Below are 22,352 nucleotides of genomic sequence, written 5' to 3'. Positions count from 1 at the left end.
AGCAAAGCCACATTATAGTAATAGCTTTGAGATAAATGAAGTTCTAACATATAATAAAAAATGCATAAATAACTTATATTCAATACTAAAAATTCAACATAAAGAACACGAACACTTTAAATGTTACTGCTATCTATTCAATAATTTGTCACACAAGGTACCTTTACTGTGCACTACTAATCTGAGTTATTTGGATCAGAGATACATAATATAGAATCACTTCATTTTAGGAGGCCATAATCTGTTAGGGAAACAAATAAAAATGGTCACAAGTATATTTTATACATGTTCTATTATGTTGACTGAAAACAAAAGTAAAAAGTATAATGACTGATGATAATCATGAAAAGATTGTATTTGAATTGGATCTAGAAAAATAAGAAGGCATTTCTAAGTGGAAGTTTTTGTGGAGAGAATTCCATGTAATACGGTACCATGGATCCAAGCAGTGCTGGGGTAAAAGAGAATACCATAATTAAGACATTGTTGAGTGTAATAGAATATGTTGTGAAAACCTAGAGAGATCAATCGGATTGTATTGTCATGGATATTGCATTTTAGACTAAGATATTTGAAATTCACTTTGTAGTTAATGAAGAATCCTTTAGAGGTTTATAAGTAGGCATCCCCTCCTTTATTTAACAACTCACTTTTGGATTTCTCAAGGACTTCTCAAGAAGGCATTTCTTTTGTTCCTTCTCTTAGGTGATGATCTCTCCCAGTCCCATAGTGACCATCTATGTGTGAATGTCTGTGACATTTAAATTGTCACTGCAGTATTCTTTCCTGACAGACACTGTATACATTACATATCTTCCCGCAGAAGTCTAAGAAGGAACTCAAAATAAATATGTTCAAAACTGACCCACTAACTTTATCCCTACCATCTTTTATCCCTATTTCAAGAAACTACTACCAACACACACACACACACACACACACACACAAATAATCAAAGGAAATATCTTCAATTCCTTTCTTTCTCCAATAACATACTACCAACTGGTCCTAACTGCCCCTCCAAAATCATCACGATCTCTTCTCTACTCAATTTCCACCTTTATCACACTTGACTCAATGCCCATCCTGTCTCTTGGACCAGTGGAAGAGCCTCTTACTTGGTCTCCCTGCTTTCACTCTGGGCTCCCTCTAATCCATTCTTCATTCCATAGACAAAGGGATCTGTTAAAAATGCGTTGCAGTTTTCCTTAGACAGTTTTTTTCTCCTTTTCAGCATGCTCAAGCCACACCATCTCTCTTGCTATATCTTGGGCTCTAATACTCCATCCAGTATATTTTCCTGAATACCCCATTCTCATAAATAAGGTTTTTTGCTTAAGGATCACTTCCTAAACAAGGCATTACTCAATAAAATGCCCTGTCAATTATTTATTTTTCTTACACAGTTATCCTCCATTTTACTAATCATCTACCCACTGTTTTATCTTTAACATATTATTTATAATTTGCTTAAATTATCTTTTGTATTATGTGCTTGTTTATTGTCTGCCATCGACCCCATCATTAAAAAAACTGGAATGTTAACCCTATGAGAGAAAAAAATCATGTCTTTATGATCTCATTGCTATACCTCTAGCACCAAAGAACCATGAAAGTATTGAAAAATATATTTTATAAGAGTAACTCCAACATCCATGCCACCCCAGACAAACACGGGGCATGTGCTTCAGAGAGATGATAGCATAGTGTTCATTTATATTGGCCAAATGTCTATAACAACACATTAGCCTATAAAAGGCATTCCAGAAATATATGTAGAAGGACTGAATATCCTACGTTAGAGAAAGAAGAGATCCAGAGATAATAGATTCCCTAACAGCAATTGTATGGTAAAATTCAAGATATTCCCAAATGTTCTCAGAGAACAAATGTAGATGGTAGCTGAATGTTGAGAGTCACTGGGTATCGTAAAATGGCTTCCATCGTATTAGTCAAATGATCCCATAACAGAAAAAATAACAACATGAGCTATGGATTCAGGCAAAACAAGGGATATCAGTGAGGAAACCAGGAGAACCCTAGAGATAGCACAACAACCAATGCTCTAAATATAGGCTCCTACGCCACTCTTAGTGAAGAAACGAAATTTTCCATAAACATTTATTATAGACAGATCGAGATTACCATAAATAGCTATGTGATTTTCTGTATCAACATTTCTTGAAGGAATAATAGAATGAAAATAATGATGATAATGATGATGGTGATAATCTCATGGGAAGGAAATGCTTTGTCCTATGTAAAGTACCAACAAAACTGTGTCCCTTGTTTTTGTATCTAACAATTATTTAAGATGTTCTACAGATTTTGTCAGATAAAAATTACAGTGCAACCTTTTTGTCAAATGTCCAGGAGCATATACTGCAGTAATAACCCTGCCTTGGCTTTAATGAGAAATAAAACCAATCATTAAGCATTAAAACCGCTCACTTGGCTTAATTGCTGTACTTACATGATTTCTCATTATGTTTGACTATATGGAGACATTTGCTGATGGAGAAGGACTTTCCTCTTTATGTCTGTTCATCACCTGCTCTAAAATCAATCTGGGTTCATAGAAAAAAAAAGAATTTTTATAGCTTAATTCTCTTATAGCTTAATTCTCACTTTCTCTGTAGTTCACAAAATCATTACAAAGTGAATTTCCAACACCCTTGTAAAATTAAGCATTACCATACTCCTAGACTAGTCTAAAGAAGGAGGACAAGATTTTGGTTTACTTACTCAATGATGTGTTTACATCATAAACACATTCCACAATTTCCTTATTTCCCAGGTTTGAAATTATACAATCATTGATTGCTTTTCTAATTTAAGACAATTCTAGTTATTTTCTGTTTTACTCGTATTTTGAAATTATTTATACTCTCATACCATACAAATTCAGGTTTTCATAACTCAAATTGCCATAATTTGATATTACAGTATTTTTAGAAAACAGAGCATCTATGAACTCTCATTTTGTTTCTCATTATGCTTATTTATTCCTTGATGTCTCAGTTATATGTCTCCAAGGAGTTAATGGACATTTCGTGTTTTGCTAAGGAACATCAAGACTTAAATTATCATAATTCTTAATATTTATAGATATCCAAAACCCCTTTTGTGGGATGTGGACTTACGTTGAAAGTAGCTGTAGGTAGGCTGTTCATACATAAGAGCCAAAAGAGAGCCAGCTAACGTTTGAATCTGTAGACAAATTAGGGAGTTGACCTGAGCTTGATTTAGTGTCAAGTTTTTTGACAATATTGAAAAAGGAATCTCCTAAAAAGAGAAAAAGACACATAACCCCTCCCCTCAGGGCTCAGAATTACAGGAACAGGGATGATTGTCAAATGAGACAGTGACTTTTAAAGTGATGATAGAAATATGTATTTTCTGGAACATAAAACTGGTCTCTGGAGAAATGATCCTGAATACTTGAGATTTCTTAGAGCATTATTCCATTTTATTCTTCCTATGAAATGTATCTATTTGTTTTAATATTGTCCATTTTCCCCCCCAGAGACCTTGATAAAATCTTTACTTTTTGTATTGAGCTATTTTAGACCAACTTGCTTACAATAATCCTTGGTGACTCAATTACAAAGATTGATTCCTACAGTGAGAGCAAGGACAGGAAGCTCTCAGAAAAAGAGTGGATGTTGGAAAGAATATAATTCAAGAACTGGACAATATGAACATTTTTTTAGGGAAAGTGGAATAATACCAGTTAGGTGAAAATAAGGATCACTATGGTGGGGTAAAATACGTAGAGTTCAAATATGTACTGTAGTGCTTCTATGAACCTTAAAAATTATATTATTTAATCCTTGAAGTAATGCATGCATATTAGGTAATTCAAAAATTACAGAACTTGATTGGGTTTGCTCAACTAGATCTTAGCAGAGCTAGAATTTTATCCTAGATTTATCTGACTCCAATTGCCGTTTTCTTTTCCAATATACAGCACTAACTTAGCTATCACCAACAGAGACAACACATGGTAGAAAGCAAGTCATAAATCTGAAGTAAAATAACTATTCATCCAAGTAAGAGTGTGGTATTAGTGAAATAATAGAAGGAGACACTCTGGAATCAGAGGGTATTTAAAAATACATTTTGTTCCACGGAGGAAGGGAGGACTAAAAGATTATTGATTACACTTAAATAGAAAGCATTTTGATTATAAATCTGTGACAGAGAGCTATCATTTTCCCCACTAGAAAAGTCTTTAGAGAGTTGCTGTTATCAATTTCTTGTGAACATCCAAGGAACATATTGTCATGTTTGTAATGCTTTTTATTTATTTTTATTTCTTTATTTTTAATTTCATTATGTAAATATGGTTGGTATACAAACTTATATAACCAATATAACTTATATTGGTTATATTAGTTTCAGGTGTACAATATAGTGATTCAAATTTCTTGAGATTTTTTAAAGTTCTTACATCTTACATTTCAGAGGCAGTAATAAGTAGAGTTAATATATTAATGTCAGAAGTCTAGAACATAAGATATTTAACAGAAAACTATATTTGAAATAAGTTGAAATCACAAACTTTGCATAGCGAATTCTACATAATCAATGGAATGACCTGAAATGTTGTTCACATATCTATTCACATCTTTGTCTTCACAGGGTCTACTCCAGTCAAACCAATTTCCTTAAAAGGATTTTAATCCAAACTGACTAATGCACACAGTTAACAAATGTAGCAAGCCTGAGCTAAACACATACTAACTCCAATATGACTGAAACTATTGGTCAGACCGATATGTCAACAAATAGTTATCAAAAGAACAAAATCTTGACTGCATGGCCTCAGGTTACATTTCAATGATGTATGTAAACTGGGTCATGAAGTTAAAAATGAGAAACTAAGCCATTTTAGAAGTACCCAAAGAGTAACTCATTTTTAGTTGCCAAGTGAGTGTTATCAGTCCTGGCTGGGTTCATGGTCTATTTTAAGTATTTTGGACCATTCTATGAAATTGATAGCATCACATATAGATAACATGGATTTAAATATTACCACATGACTGTATAAACCTCTTTATAAGGTTGCAATTTTCATTTTAAGACACAAATTTCTATACTCCATAAAAGGATATAGTGCTTGCTGTATAATAAACCTACAGAGTTGGGAGTGAGCTAGTTATAGTCATTAGAGTTAACCAATTAACATCAATGTTCCATTGGTTTTTTTCATACAAGTTTTCAACAACAAAAAAACCAAATCACTTCAGTGTGTGAACCTCAGCATAAAAAAGTCATTTGAAAGGAAATATAATCAACAACGAAAGGAAATGGAATTTAAATGATACTGCTTCATGGAATTGTAACAATTTTAAAACACAAGGAATGTCTTCGCTTTTGGAACAAACTCTATAAACACAAGAAGCATGAAAACACACACACACAAAACAACAACAACAACAACAAAACAACCCGTGAACAATTAAGTAAACATGAAGTTAGGACACCACTATTTTTGGAGCTTCTTGATTGAACTGTGTGTTGAGTCAAGGAAAAAAAAAAAAGCTTATCCCCAGAAGTAATAATAATTTTGGTGGAAAAAGCTTTCATATTCTACAGTCAGTAAGTGGAACATAAAGAGAATAAGGAGTGAATAGGAGAGAAACATAGACAAATGAGTTTCTAGCACTTTTTAGATTTTCTGATATATAAATATCAAGAGGGTGTATTCAATTTTTTAGGACTTCTCAGAACAAAGTAAAGATAAATAATCATAATTGTTATGAGATAATAATCATTTATATTGAAGGTTAAATGAGAAATCTCCTCTTCCAATCCTTTCTCTTTTTTTTTTAATTAAAGTTTATTGGGGTGACAGTTGTTAGTAAAGTTAAAATTGTACAAAATAAATTAAGCCATTTTCATTTGATATCCACAATCATGCTCTCAACTTTGTTAAAGTAATTAAAGCCTAGGATATTTTTAAAAATGCATTTTTAAAAATCAAGGGTCTGTTGTTTCTCTCCATATCCTCCTGCCCCACTGTATTTTGATGTACATATGTGTACAATTTAGTTACTTCAGCAAAAAATTAGCTAACTTTTTTAATTTTTGCAAATGAATTAAGTGTTCTAGTTGGCTTCACTTCTTTTCCTGACAGGTGTCATACAATTATTTTTATGAAACAGATAAAAACAAAGCAAACCAAGCCTATGGAGTTTTTTAGGAAACTAGTTTATTATGTTGGGGTAATGTGAGTTATGGGAGAGAAACAACTGTTGTTCTCAACGTGTTTAAATAAAACACCTATTTTCTTTGTAGTAGCATACACAGTAAAAGAAGCAAAGACTGGAGATAAAAAGACCAGGGTGTGAATCCTGACTCTGCCTCTTTTCAGCTATGGGGCTTGGGCAAATTTATAGCCTGAAGTTACTTTATTTTCTGTGAAATTGGGAAAGCAATAGCTACTCTTTAGTTATTGCCATCCTGAAAGAGCAGTGATTTGGCTCTCCATATTTTATAACCTGTGACATGATAATAGGAAGCTGGGGACACATTCTGAATATCTCAGTGTTGGTTTGGTGGCCGTGGTTCATAGACTGTCTCATGGGCACATTTGTAAGAGAATGACCACAAAACATTTGAAATCACTCTCACTGTTCTTAAACATTTGCCCATTGTTTAAATTGCCTCAGAATTATTGTTTTGTGCTTGAGGTATCAGTATCTGCAGTGAAAGTTCTTTGACAACTTACCATCATTTTGTTCCACCACATAATTTGGCTTAAGTTTATTTTCTTTTTTTCTTATTTTAAAAATATATTTTTTTATTAGTTTCAGGTGCACAAGCCAAAGCAATACTTAGACGTTTATCATTTTAAAATTTTGACATAGTAGTGGTATCCCTGTTTCAAAATAATTAAAAATTTACTGTGATTCAGTAAAATGATTTGTAATCTTTTAAGTTCTCTCTGTACACTTGAAATTTTTTTTTTCATTTTGGGTGTAGTTTTCATGTACAAAATGTAATTTGTTTTCTTGATTTTGCTCTATTTTTCTTGACTATATTGGCTCCTGGTATATTTTTCAGGGAAGCAGTTCCTATCTACTTATCAGTGCTCCTATTTATAGAAAACTCATGACTTTTTTGTTATTATATCCTTAATTAATAGGTACTTCTGTTTTCTAATATTTGTGATTATATATATGTATATATATATATATACATATATATATATATAATATGTAACAAAATTGATAGATCAAGAATATATATATATACAAAATATGTAGCTATGCAAATATAAAAAACTGCTTTGAGTTCCAAATTATAAAATATATATATTTACATGTGTACACATTCAAAACTAAGAAAAAATTAACAAAAATTGAGAAATAATAAAAATATAATTAAAAATGCCCTCAGTGCAATGAAGGAATATAATAATACTAAGCACTTGTTTTAATCAATAACTGTGAATTGATTGAACAATAACTGAATGAATTTATTTCTAAATGTGTTGACATCCTACCTTGGGTACATATCCCTTCTCAGTTCTTCTTTTGTCCTTATAGGGTGAGCAGGAGGTCAGGCTATCTTGCATTAATACCGTATTTTCTGGAAACTTCTATGGTGATTTAGCATATTTGTCTCTGCTGAGCTGCCTCTGTGGGTAGCTGCTGGGATGCATGCCATTTCTTTTTTCTCTTCCCTCTTTTGTCCTTAAGATTAATGCAAAATAAATTATGTAGGGACTACAGACAATAAAGATGGCAACTTGTGCTTTCTCTTTTTCTCTCCTGCTTCTCAGCTCCTACTTGGCTGTGCTCTGGACCTTGGTTAACCACAGAGATATACTTTCTCCTCTCGTGGCCCACTCACATCCCTGACCTTTTGCTATCTGATATATTAATGCATTTGGAAGGTTGCTAAGATTTTGGAGGCGTGGCTTCTGTTCATTTAAAACAGAAAGTTCATCTCCATTTTTGTTTATTTGTATTCTTCTCTAATATCCTCTTCAAAGAAAAATCTACATAATTTGTAACTTTGGTAGCATACACAATGATAACTGAGTGTCACAGGAAATGTTTCTGCTGACCATCTGTACGCCATCCTTCATCTCACCATTTTCAGTCAAAATATTCATTCATGGAGTTTAGTAATCCTCACCTATAAAGGACACAGAAAAGCAGATTGGAAGACATAGATTTACTAGTGTATGTCATGTTTTTAAAGGAGGAAAATATTTTTATTTTCCTATATAAGTCTGTATATGATATCAATATTTGTAAGGAATGATAAGCATATGACGCCCAAGCGTATTAAGAGCAATTCAAGAAATAATTTTTAATTTATTTTAAAATAAAAAAATTAGAAAATAGAGTTTAAATGTTCTGAGCATATATCAAGAGAACTTGGCAAATTATCTGTGTGCCTCTTCCTGTCACACACACATATTAGTGCACAATACATGAACATGTGTGAATACATTGATAATTGTAAGAACATTATTACTCTGTCACCTCAATCTGATTAGATCGGTTGTTTTGTCATGGTAGAAATATCCTGAGCGCTACATCAAATACTGCTGTCTTGTAAACATACAGAAACTAGAACCACACTTACTAAAGTTTAGTCCATCGAATACTAATTTCACTTTTTCTGTAGAATAAATGTTAAGGTCAAAAATATTTGAGAATTGCTTAGTTAAACAATTTCTCCTTTGCCATTTTTGCATCAGGTCTCTAAAAGACTAGAATAGAATCCCAATAATAGATTCGGTTTCATCACTCAATTGGACTTTCAGTTGATTATTTGAAAGTATTTTTGATAGACATCATAAATTAAAAGAACGTGGGGAAATTTGGTAGTTTTTTTTTTTTCTTTTAGCATAAATTGTTTGCCATTATTTCTAATTAGGTATTTATAGCCAGTAGCCTAAAGAAATATTCTTTGCTATAATGAGAGAAACTGATAAATACATGAGAAGGCACAATTATGAAAGCATTATCATGAATTTTGAATCTTTATTTTAATGAATAATGTAATTTTGTATTTGAATGATTGTTTAAGGCCTATATGAAAATTGTAAGCTACAATAAAAGTGTAAATTGCTTCCTCATCATTAGATATCCTGAAAAAATACATAAGGAAGGGGAGTGTTAGCCCACAGTATATCAAGAAAAATAGTCATTACCATTTTTTATCTTAATCCTTATACTTTAAAAAAAATATATCTAAGTCATGTTTTTTAATAAATTTTTAGAAGTAGTAATAAAAGGGTTATGAAAAATAGTCAAAAATATTCATAAGAAAATAGGGAAAACTTTTTTGTGTCAAGTAATCCTGGCATTCAAACATCACAAAAGAATAAAATAATACAATCATAGAATGTTCCTTTAGCAAAATCAGATGTTAAGTCCTTTCACATTACCTCTTATTTTAAGAAATATATAGCTTACTTAACGTTTCATTTTGAGAAAATTCATCTAGGATATAATCATGTGAAGATTCATACTTTGGGATTTGAGTTTTATGACGAAATTAACCATTATGAATTTTGAGTTGAAAAGTCTATTGTAGGAGCCACTTGTCACATGAGCTATTTACATTTTAAATAAAGTCAAGTAAAATTAAGAATGTAACTCCTCAGTTATACAAGCCACATTTCAAAGGCTCTGTAGCCACATGTTACTGGTCGATACCATACTCGACAGCACAAACATAAAATATTTCCATCATCACAAAAACTTCTGTTGGACTGTACTTGTATAGTGTTTTGTCTTTTAACATTTATCTTCTGAGTTGTCTAATAATTGTCAAATATCTTCCTCTGTCAATTTTTCACCCTTTGCCATTTATGGTTGCAAAAATAAATAAATAAAATAAAAACACATCACAAACTTTACTCTCAATTTTGTTCAGTAAAAGCTGAAAGCAGATTGGAAAGATGGTTTTTATCCTTCCAATCTTTCACAATATTATAACCCTGATGTTATATACCAAGACTGCTTTTTTTGTTTTGTTTTTTGTTTTGTTTTGTTTTTAATATAAAAAATGCTTCTTTTGGAATATGATACAATTTTGGAGTGCTGACTTAGATTTTTTTCCAGTTACCACCATGACTGCACTTTATAATGTAAATAAAAGGCTATATGTAGTTATTTTTGTCTGATTTTATTACATCATAATATTCTCATGCATATTTGTTTTTACATTTCAAGCACAGGATCTTACTTAGGAATCCTGAATTAGTCTTGGAAGGAAATGCATGAAAGAAAACAGGAGAGTAAAAAGAAAAAGAGAGGGAGACAAACAAGAAAGATGGTTTTTTAAAGGAGAATTCTTTTGCCTTTAACAATAGTCTGCAAAAATTATAGGAATTTCAATACCAATGAATCTAATCAGTCATTTTGCAAAAGAAAAAAACTTATGTCAAAGACCTATAATTTGTCAAAGGTTGTGGATTAGTTTCTTTTTCTTTTTATTTATTTATTTTATTTATTTATTTTTTTAATTAAAGTTTATTGGGGTGACAATTGTTAGTAAAGTTGTATAGATTTCAGGTGTACAATTGTGTATTACATCATCTGTAAATCCCCTTGTGTGTTTACCATCCAGAGTCAGTTCTCCTTCCATCACCACATATTTGATCCCCTTTACCCTCATCTACCACTCCCCTCCCCCCTTACCCTCTGGTAACCACTAAACTATTGTCTGTGTCTATAAGTTTTTATTTCTCATTTGTTTTTCTTGTGTTTTTTTTGTTGTTGTTGTTTTTGGTTTATATGCCACATATCAGTGAAATCATATGGTTCTCTGCTTTTTCTGTCTGACTTATTTTGCTTAGCATTATAATCTCAAGATCCATCCATGTTGTCACAAATGGTCCCATTTCATTTTTTCTTACAGCTGAATAGTATTCCATTGTGTATATATACCACAACTTCTTTATCCATTCATCTATCAAAGGTGGATTAGTTTATTATTACTGCTGCATCACATTACCCCAATCTTAATGGCTTAAAACTATACAAATGTATTTTTTTATAGTTCTTTAGGTGGGAAGTCAAACATGTGTCCTAATGAGCTAAAATCAAGATTTTGCAGTTCCTTTTTGAATTTTAATGGAAAATCCATTTCTTTGATTTTGTAGTTTCTAGAGATTGTAGACTCCTTTCATCTTTTTTTATTATTTATTTATTTATTTAAATTTGTGGTTTACCTGGTGTTTGCAACATGCATTTATAACTAATTTAAGTCCACTTAATGGCACTATAGCACTTCCCACATAGTGCATGTACTTTGTAACAGAGTATTCCCAATTTCTCCCTCAATGACATTGCTGTCATTCATTTCACTTACTTATAATCTATTAATGTAATTACCACATACATTCCGCTATTATTTTTCAACAAATTGCCATCTGTTAAATCAATTAAGAATAAAAAAGTAAAACAAAAAATATTTTACCTTTTTTATTCATCGTCTACCACTTTTCCTTTCTTCATGTAGATCAAGTTTCTGACCTGTAATCTTTTCTTTCTCTTTGAAGGATATTATTTTTGAACACTTTTTGAAGGTCCACTGACAACAAATTCCCTTAAGTTTTATCAGAGGAAGTCTTCATTTCTCCTTCACTTTACAAGATAATTTTAATGAATAGTGAAATATAGAGTGGTGTTTGTTTTTCTTTCAATATTTTAAATATCTTGCTTGCATCGTTTCTGAAAAGAAGTCCAATGTAATTCTTATTCTTGTTCATCTGTAGGTAAGGTGTGTAGGTTTCCCCTCTAGCTTCTTTCAATATTTTTTTCTTTGTCCTTCTTTTTTTTTTTTTTTGCAGGTTGACTATGACATGCATTGGTATAGATTGGTTGTTAACTTAATCCACTTGGAGTTCTCTGAGCTTCCTGAATCAGTGGTTTGCTTCCTCAGTAATTTTGGAAAATCCTCAGCCATTAATAATTGAAATACTTTTGTTTTTATCCTTTTCTCTTCTTCTAGTATTCCCAATACTTATGTCACACTTTATAATTGCCCAACAGTTCTCAAATGTAATCTTTTGTTCTTTTCATTCATTTTTCTCTTGCTTTTTAGTTTAGGAAGTTTTTTTTGGTATTTCATCTAGCTCACTGACTCTTTCTTCAGCCATTTCCAGTTTACTGATGAGCCCAAAGGGCATTCCGCATTTTTGTTTTAATGGTTTGATTTCTAGATTTTTAAAAATATTTCTTCAAGTTTCCATCTCTCTCAATTTACCCATCAGTTCTTGCATGTTTTCCACTTTTTCAATAGAGCCCTTAGTATAATAATCATAGTTATTTCAAATTCCCACTCTGTTAAGTCTAAAATCTCTGCCTTATCTGAGCCTGGGTTCTGACGCCTACTTTGTCCTTCAAACTGTTTTTCATTTGTTTATTTTCTTTTGTTTGACTTTTAGGATGTCTTGTAATATTTTGTTGAAAGCAGACAGGATGTACTGGGCATGGGTCTTTATTGTGAGAATTTATGTTTATGTGGCGAGGGGTTATATGGCGAAGCTGTGTTTAATGTTTGCTATAGCTGTAGGTGTCAGAGGCTAACATTTACTCTAGTGTCCTTGTTTTTTTCTCTGGTTTATCCTCTTAAATAGAGTCTGAGCCAGGCAGTTTGTTGTTGTTGTTGTTATTGTTGTTGTTTTCTCATTTTCTTTTCATTCTTTTTTTTATGTGTACAAAACAGCATAATATTTAGACCTATACATCCCTCACAAAGTGATAACCTCCCAATCTACAACCCATCTGACATCATATATAGCTGTTACAATTCCGTTGACTCTATTCCCTACACTGTACTCCACATCCTGTGACTCTCTCTCTCTCTCTCTCTCTCTCTCTCTCTCTCTATATATATATATATATATATATATATATATATATATATATATATATATAGTTAACATTCAATATTATTCAACTTCACCTTCAGGTGTATAGCACAATGGTCAGGTATCTACACGATCTATGAAGTGGTCTCCCTAATCAGTGCAGTAGCCATCTGGCACCCTACATAATCTTTACAACATTATTGATTACATTTCTCAAACTGTATTTCATATCCTTGTGACAATATTGTGGCTACTAATTTGTGATTTCTACTAATTTGTGATTTCTAATCCCTTTTCCTTATCCTTCTCCCCCTTCCCGTCTAGCAACCATCAGTTTTGCTTTTTTTCCCTCTATATCTCTGAGTCTATTTCTGTTTTGTTTGTTCATCTATTCTGTTGTTTAGACTCTACATATAAGTGAGATCATATGGTATTTCAAAATGGCCCAGAAATTCTTTTTCCGTTTGACTTATTTCACTTAGCATGATATTCTCTAGGTCCATCCATGTCATTGCAAATGGTAAGATTTCTTTCTTCTTCATGGCCAAGTAATACTCCATTGTATAAATGTACAGGTTTCTCTATCTAATCGTCTATCAATGGGCATTTAGGTTGTTTCCATGTCTTGGCTATTGTGAATAGTGCTGCAATAATCATAGAGGTGCATATAGTTTTTCCAAATTAGCGTTTTGGATTTCTTTAGATAGGTACCCAGAAATGGAATTTCTGGACCATTTTCAATTTTTTGAGGTATCTCCATACTGTTTTGCATAGTGGTTACACCCATCTGTAATCCCAGCAACAGTGCACAAGGGTTCCCTTTTCTTAACATCCTTACCAGCGTTTGTTTGTTATTTGTTGACTTATTGATGATAGCTATTCTAAACAAAGTGAGATGGTATCTCATTGTGGTTTTTATTTGCATTTCTCTAATGATTAGTGACATTGAGCATTTTTTCATATGTCTGTTGTTTTAGTTATAATCCATTATTATACAGGAGTCTGATCTATGTGACACGGGGACATGTGAGGGCTGGGGGAACATTGTACGATCCAGTGATGAGGTCTCAGTCTTTTAGTGAGCCTCTGCTCTGGAACTGTGACTTTGACAGGTGCTTCTCAGTTTTTGTTTTTTGTTTTGTTTTGTTTTGTTTTGTTTTTCTCCACAGGTGAGATAGGAAGGCCAGGCAGGGTGGAATTTCCCTTTCCCAAAGCTGGTATGCTAGGATAAATTAGTTACTTTTGAGGGTAGTCCTTTATAAGGAGAACAGAATGTTCTGGAGTGTTTTAAAATGGTTACTTTTCCTCTCCCCCTGCAAGAAGCATGAGGGGATCCTTTTCTGATGTTCACCGTGGGCATCTGGTAAACCTCCTTGGGTTCTAACACTCATGATTATGTGCCCTGTCCCCCAAACTTGGGCCCTGGTGTTTTAAAATATCAAGTTAGTCTACATTGAGCTCCAGCAATCTGTCAGTTTAAATGTTCCTGGGAGCCTGGCTCCAGCACTGGGTTTTTGCTCATGGCTCATAACAGAATGCTGTAAATTTTGGTATCCACCCCCTTCCAGTTTTCCGGGCAGTGGTTTATCCTCAACCTCAATTTTCTTATAGATCTAAGAAAAGTTGTTGAGTTTCAGTTTCTTCAGCTTCTTCTTTGTTTTGAGGAAACGAGAACACACATGCCCTGTACATGTCAGGCCAGAAACTGTAGATAAAGATCCCATTCCCCTTCAGAGCTAGCAATGGCTGATGGAGTCTTCCTCTGGAATTAGCATATAAAGGTCTTGAGTGAGGACATTATTCTGTATATCACAGGCCTCAAGGTCAGAGGTCAAAGAAATAGGATTTTAACATAGCTTCTCTTTATCCTGGCCCAGGGCATCTCTTTAAACACATTTTATACTCATGAAAAGTCTCTCTCTCTCTCTCTTTCTCTTCCTCTCCATGTCTTCTTCTCTAGCTCTTTCTCAAAAATATCAGCTTTGCAAATATTTTCTAGCTTCAGTAACTTTTTTTTTTGTATGACATTGTTCCTATTGAGACTATATTTATATTACTATATAAATAACTATTTAAATAACAGTTTTAATTTGGGGTCTAGTCTCTCTGCCCATGATGATGTAAAGTGTCCTGAAATTATACGTAGCAATTAACATCAAAAGTCATATGGTGTGCCCTTACCTGAAGGCAGTGCTTTAATATGTTACAAATTCATTTAGCCCATGATACTACCTCCCTCTATGAAATTTAATACAGTCACTTAATAATGGAGACTTACAAATATTGTTATGAGTAGTATAGAATGAAAAGATAATTAAAATAAACAATAGGTATTTTACAAAATAGAAATATATGATGACTGCTTGCATGATTCCAGGTATGTAAACTTACATGAGTTCAGATACACTGTTCTGTTAAACTCCATTGAATGTAGCATCAACTTTTCAAGTGGCTCCAGTTAGTTTCAGTGATTCTTATATAGAAACAAAATCTCAATAAAACATTTAGTATTATTTATAAAAGGAAAGATAAGTTTGCAAAGCAAATTCCTTCAAAATAGCATTAACATAACCTGGAGTTATATATAGCATATTTTAAAAATATCTTAAAAATTGAAAAGGGCTGAATTTATGTAAATTGCTAATAAATTTTGATTTTTTTTTCTTTGTCTTGGGCATGAGGCCCAAATCTGAGTCAATTGGATATTCAATTCAAGTTGCCATCTGCTAGATATTTTTGAAATTGTTGTAATATAAGTTTGTATTTAAATACATTTTAGTCCTCCAAATATTCATACCACAAAATCACCATTTTGACTGGCATTAATTAGAATCTTTGTCTGGCAGTCTCTGGAGAAAGACCAAGAATTGAATATAGTAACAATGCAACTCAATTAATTGCCTACTGTGATGGACATCTAGGACCAAAGTTTTAGACAACATCTACTACTTCTTCTTCTATGATGGCAGGTTTGAGCTATTAGTTTCCACGAATGCATGCATTGCCAATCCTGTTTTACTAACAAAAGGATGTCAGTGGAATGCTTTCAGAGGTAAGAGGGTTGAAGGAAGTTATTTCTATGACTAGATTGTATGTCGTCAGACACACAGATTAAGAGACTGCCTCTAGTGGTTCTAGTATGCAAATCTGATTCTCTGCAAGAATTATATATTTAAGTGTAGTAGAACTACAAACAGATTACAAAATTTATTGTTTGAAGAATAAATGTAATTGCACATAGTCTGTATTTATAGTATGCTCTCATACAAATAAAAAATATAAAGATGTTGTATTCTGTGCTATTTCTTAATTTTTTCGTATAAAACAAAACTTAAATATGATTCATAATTACATGAGAATCTATATATTTTGAACTAATATTAGGTTGGTGCAAAAGTAATTGTGGTTTTGTAATTATTTTTAACCTTTTAAACCAAGATTACTTTTGCACCAACCTAATATATTTATATTTATGCAGTAGAAAAATCAGATATCCCTTTAAAACTCTTAAGAGCAATGTGATAAATCACGTTCTTTTGAAACAAATAGATATGCAAATGGAAGATAATAAGGAATAATCTCTACAATGTCAGGAGTCAAACAATTACTTAAAATGTCTTAGACCTATTCAAACAGATATATGAAAAAATGCTCAACCTCGCTAATCATTAGAGAAGTGCAAATAAAAACCACAATGAGATACCACTTCACCCCAGTCAAAATGGCTATCATCAATAAATCAACAAACAACAAGTGCTGGCAAGGATGTGGAGAAAAGGGAACCCTTGTGCAATCTTGGTGGGATTGCAGATTGGTGCAGCCACTAAGGAAAACAGTATGGAGGTATCTCAAAAATATGAAAATGCAGCTTCCTTATGATCCAGCAATTCCACTCTTAGGTATCTATCCAGAGAAATCCAAAACTTGAATTCAAAAAAAAATTATGCACCCCTATGTTTATTGCAGCAGTATACACAATAGCCAAGACATGGAAACAACTGAAATGCCCATGGGTAGATAACTAGATTAAGAAACTGTGGTACATTTATATAATGGAGTATTACACAGCCAAAAAGACGAATAAATCTTACCATTTGCAACAACATGGATGGACCTAGAGAACATTACGTTAAGTGAAGTCAGACAGAGAAAGACAAATGCCATATGATCTCACTTATATGTGGAATCTAAAGAAAAAAAATAAATGAATGAGCTAATCAGAAACAGTCTCAGAGACATAGAGGAAAAACTGAAGGTTGCTGGGGGGCGGGTAGGGATAAGGGGGAAGGTGAGGGAATTAGAAAGCACAGTCAGTAACCACAAGATTGCCATGGGGTTATGAAAATCAGTTTGGGGAATGTAATCAGTAATGTTGTAAAGATTTTGTAGGGTATCCGATGGACACTTGTCTCGTTAGGGAGACCACCTCAGGGATGATGTAGATGCCTGATCACTGCACTGTACACCTGAAGCTGAAGCTGAACAATAATGAATGTCCACTACAAGTATATATATATATATATATATATATATATATATATATATATATATATATAGTTGCAAGAAGCGGAGTATGGCATTAAGAATAGAGACAGTGGAAATGTAATGGCTGTGTGCGATGTCAGAGGGATAGTGGATGGGGGAGGGGAATTGTCACTGTGTGAGGCTATAAATGATAAATGTCTAACTATTACATTGTTTTGTGCACCTGAAACTAATAAAAAATAAAAATGAAAAAAAGAAGAAGTGGAGTCTATTTGCCAGCCCCTGGATTCTGAACTTGGCCTTGTGACTTGTGGCAAAAAAAAAAAAAAAAAAAAAAAGCAAAGAAAAGAAAAAGAAAAAAAAATGTCTTAGACCAATTATAAAATGCATATTACAAATGTTATAATCCAAAAATAAAAATCATAGCATTAAAATGGATTATACAATGGGTTCACAAGTATAAAGAAGGAGATACTATGAACTATTAGTTGTAGTTTCTTTGGAAATATGGATTTTTTAAATTTCAATTGTTACATTTTTTACAATATGTAAATATATGTCCTGTTGAGAGGTAATTCAATAAAGATGTTACTTATTTTATACAAAACTTTATTGTATATACTCCTCGATTTAAAAACTGCACTGATTTTCAAAATTGTGTTTCTGTAGCAGACACAGGATTTATGATGTCAAAATATTATAGAATCCCTGTAAATACTAGTTCTAAGTGGTATTAAGTATTTTATAGTCAGCTTAATGTAAAGGAAAGAAATTGGCATAAGAACCGAATGTAAACTTAGCTAAATTCTTCATTATCTATAATATTTCATTATCTCTACATATCTTATAATTACATATCAATAAATGGAGAAGTTGTCATACGTTCAATGAGAACACCTAAATGAAAGAATCCTGAATACTGGAAAGATGGTGGCCTTTGAGACCCGATATAGTCTTACCTCAACCTATCTATCCTTGCAGATACATTTACCATTCTCCTCCAGGTAATTGGTTCTAAATTATGGTATTGTTAGCATTGCCATAAAGTTCAGAAAACCCTTGTAAATTTGAATTTCAAATAAACAATGACTACTTCTTTTAATATAAGTTTGTCTCAGTTATTTCATGGGGCATGCTTGCACTAAAAATACTAAGTCGAGTAGAATGGAGTGGAATAGAGTAAGCTATTAGCCCCGTGCAATACTTGGGACACAGTTAAATAAAAAGTATTGCTCATTTATTGAAAATTCAAATTTAACTGGGTGGCCAATACTTTTATTTACTAAATCCACCAATGGTAGTCATTGCTAATTTGATTAAGCTTGGAACTATTTTTCCCAGGGTCTCTTTCATTCTGTATAGAGCTGTCCACAGAAGACCTTGTGTATGATTTAAATGAGGGAAATGAAGTGATTACTGTTACTCTATCAGTCTTTGAAGTCAGATATGGTAATGGACAGAGAGTTGCCTATTACGCTTCAGCTGAATCTCACTCTCCTTGGTTCAGCCTCACACTCTACATCTTGACTGCTAATCTTACATGAGCAACAGTGGCCCCAGAAGCTTGGTTATGGCAAGAGACTCCACAGAACTCTCCAGAAGCTGGCAGGGACATGCTTGGATTCTCAGCTTCGCCTGCAAAAGCTCCAATTTACCCATCTGTGTTATGCTTCAGGAAGACTTGTTAGTCTATCTTTGTGTCTGCTCATCCAACTGCTCTTTACTTTCAGCTCCTCAATTACAGAAGACCTAATTCCTACAAAATCCATGGCTTTTATTATGCTCAGCATAGTTCTCCATCTCTGACTAAATCCAGATAATTATGGATAAGGGAAGTACCAACAATCTTATCTGGCTAGTTTCTTTCAATGTAAATTGGCAAATGTTGCAATTTGCTTAACTAACACCTCCTTACTAAGTCAGTCTGCCAAAACCTGACTATACTTACAGTCTAGAAGTATCAGCATTTCCTTTTAAGAAAATTTCGCTCATGATTTTTATAAATGCTCATCTTTCTTCAAATTTTGTAGCAAGGTTGTCAACACACATCATCTATGGACATACACGATGCCTTATTCAGCACCGTGCTATTCTGGTAGCCTTGCTACTTTCTAGGGAATTTAGTTTACAGTAAAAGATGGATATAAATGGGCTTATGGTCATTGAATATCCAGAACTTAACCTCTTTCCTGGCCTTAACTACCAGTTTTTAACTATCACTGGCTTGAAGAAATAGTGGAAGACACTAGACAATATCTTGTGGGGTTAAGACAATATACTCCAGGATGTAATATATGCTTTGAATCAGTGACCAGCATATAATTCTATTTCTCCTAAAGACTACACTCAGGCATATGAGAGGTAAGGGGTCAAATAGAAGTGAATTCTCTTACTATTAGGTTGGTGCAAAAGTAACTGCGATTTAAAAGGTTAAGAATAGGGCAGCCGGTTGGCTCAGTTGGTTAGAATGCAGTGCTCATAACACCAATGCCGCCGGTTCGATTCCCACATGGGCCAGTGAGCTGCACCCTCCACAACTAGATTGAAAAACAACAACTTGACTTAGAGCTGATGGGTCCTGGAAAAACACACTGTTCCCCAATATTCCCCAATAAAAATTTAAATAATAATAATAAAAGGTTAAAAATAATTGCAAAAACCACAATTATTTTTGCACCAATCTAATACTATTCAACAAAAGGTTTGCTTCCTATCTTGCAATTTGGCAGCTGTATTAGATATATTATTTTCCAATGGAGAAAAAATTACTCCAAAGGACACAAACATTTTAATGGAAAAATAAAATTTTCCTTAAATTCGGGGCTGCCACTTGACCATATTGGGATCCTCACTCCAGCTAACCAATAGGCAAGCAGAAGGGTAACAAACTGGTTGGAGTAGCTTGTTCTGATTTTCCAGAGAAATACAGGTGTACCAGGGAAGGGGTGCAGAGAACATCTGAAATTCAGAAGATCCTCAAGGGTCCTCTTTGAAACACTATGGCTTAAATTAAAAGCTGAAAGAAAAGTTTAACAACTCTACACAGGCACGACTGCTATTGCTCAGACATTCTAGGAATGAAGATTTGGGTCCCTCCACTAAGCAAGGAACTATGACTAGCTGAGCTGGTTTCTGAGGGAAAAGGGAATATGGAGCAGGAGATAGAAGAAGAAAGCTATACATACCAGTTATGGCCCCATGACCTATTGCAGAATCAGGAATTTTACTAATTACAGATGTTTATTTCTTGCTATGAGTCCACTTGTATATTTACTAAGCAATTATTTTTCTTTCCTGCTGCCATAGCCCTAGTATGTAACATTAGATATGACAATCATAGTTAATCTTACAGCTCAGTTACAGTCACGTGCTGCATGAGGACATTTCAATAAACAATGGACCATGTATACAATGGTGGTCCCATAAGATTATGATGGAGCTGAAAAAGGTCTACCGCCTAGTGATGTGATAGCCACCATAACATCACAGTGCAACACATTACTCACGTGTCTGTGGTACTTCCGAGGAAAACAAACATTTTGTGCTGCCCACTGCTGTAAGAGAATAGCATATACAAATGCAGCAGTAGGCTATACCATCTAAGTTTGTGTAAGTACACTTTGTGTTTGTACAACAACAAAATCACCTAATGAAGCATTTCTCAGAACACATCCCTGTCATTAAGGGGCATAAAAGTGTACTTAATTTATGGGATATCCTAAGAGTGTGTTACTTTGCTGGAAGAAGAATAAACCTTACTAAATTACGGATAAAGAATACTTATGTATCTTCTTTTAGAATGAGGATTCGTGAATTTTTAACTATATGAGTCATGGTTGTCTCATGTTGTGAAGAAGCAAATAATTTATATTTTCTGTATTTGGAAATGCCTATGGTTATGATAGGTGTTAAGGATACCCAATATGCTGTCATCTTGCATACTGTGAATTACATTATTAAAAATGTATCCCCTGTATGGCTGATGGATAGAGTTGGCCAACAGAGGAACTTGATGTTTCCTCTACAGCAGCTGATTTGTTCAGTTTCTCAGATTTTCCTACAAGCCCCAACTTTTCTTTCTGCCCCAGTGCTTAACATCATTCATTATGAATGCTTTCTATGTGCTTTCTATTTTCTTCTTCCATGCCTTTACTTCCCCAGTTTATCTCAAAGTTGTGTAAGCTGTAACTCTTCTAAAAAATTTCTACTCCTCCTGGCAGACAAACCCTAGGTTGACTTTCAGTAACCATACTCTTGATCTCCGTGCCTTCATGTAATTCCCTCCCCTTGAGTGTAGAACCTGTGAGTTGCATCTAGCCAATAGAATGTGGCCATGTTGCTGTGATATCACTCCCTTGGTTATGTCACATTGCGTTAAGGCTCTTTTTGCAGACTTAGTCTAGAAGTATCGGCATTTCCCTGTAAGAAAATTTTGCTCATGATTTTTATAAATACTCATCTTTCTTCAAATTTTGTAGCAAGATTGTCCACACACATCATCTATGGACATATTTTGCAGAGAAATCCTCTCCAATTGGCCTTGAAGAAGCAAGATGTTATGACCTAAAGTGCCTAAAGAGGGACCAGCTTCCAAGCAAATTTGGGCTGCATCTGAGCTTGGATGAAAGCATGAGTTCCAAGAAGGAATGCAAGGGCTTGTATTTCTTGCTCTTGTAGAATTTCCTGAGGTTTCCTTTCTGAGTCTGCTTAATGACAGTGAGAACACTGGCGATGGGTTTGTGAACAACTCGGATCTTGGAGAGCTTGGAAGCCATGCCACCAGTCACTAGGATCTTCAGCCCAAGAAACCTCTTGCATGTGCTGCAGGCTCAACAGGACCGAAGAGGACCTGAAGCCCAAGAAGCAGCAGCAGAAGGAACAGCTGTACCCACTGTGCAAGTACGTGGTCAAGGCGTGAGCATCACAGCATCAATAAACCACAAACTGGCTGACAGAAGAAAAGAAGAAGGCAAAGAAGAAGAAGAAAGAGAAGGAGGAGAAGGAGGAGAAAGAGGAG

This window comes from Rhinolophus sinicus, linkage group LG03, assembly GCF_036562045.2.
Source record: "Rhinolophus sinicus isolate RSC01 linkage group LG03, ASM3656204v1, whole genome shotgun sequence".
Lineage (NCBI taxonomy): Eukaryota > Metazoa > Chordata > Mammalia > Chiroptera > Rhinolophidae > Rhinolophus > Rhinolophus sinicus.
The sequence above is the reverse complement of the archived record's forward strand: the minus strand, read 5'-3'. Positions refer to the sequence as shown.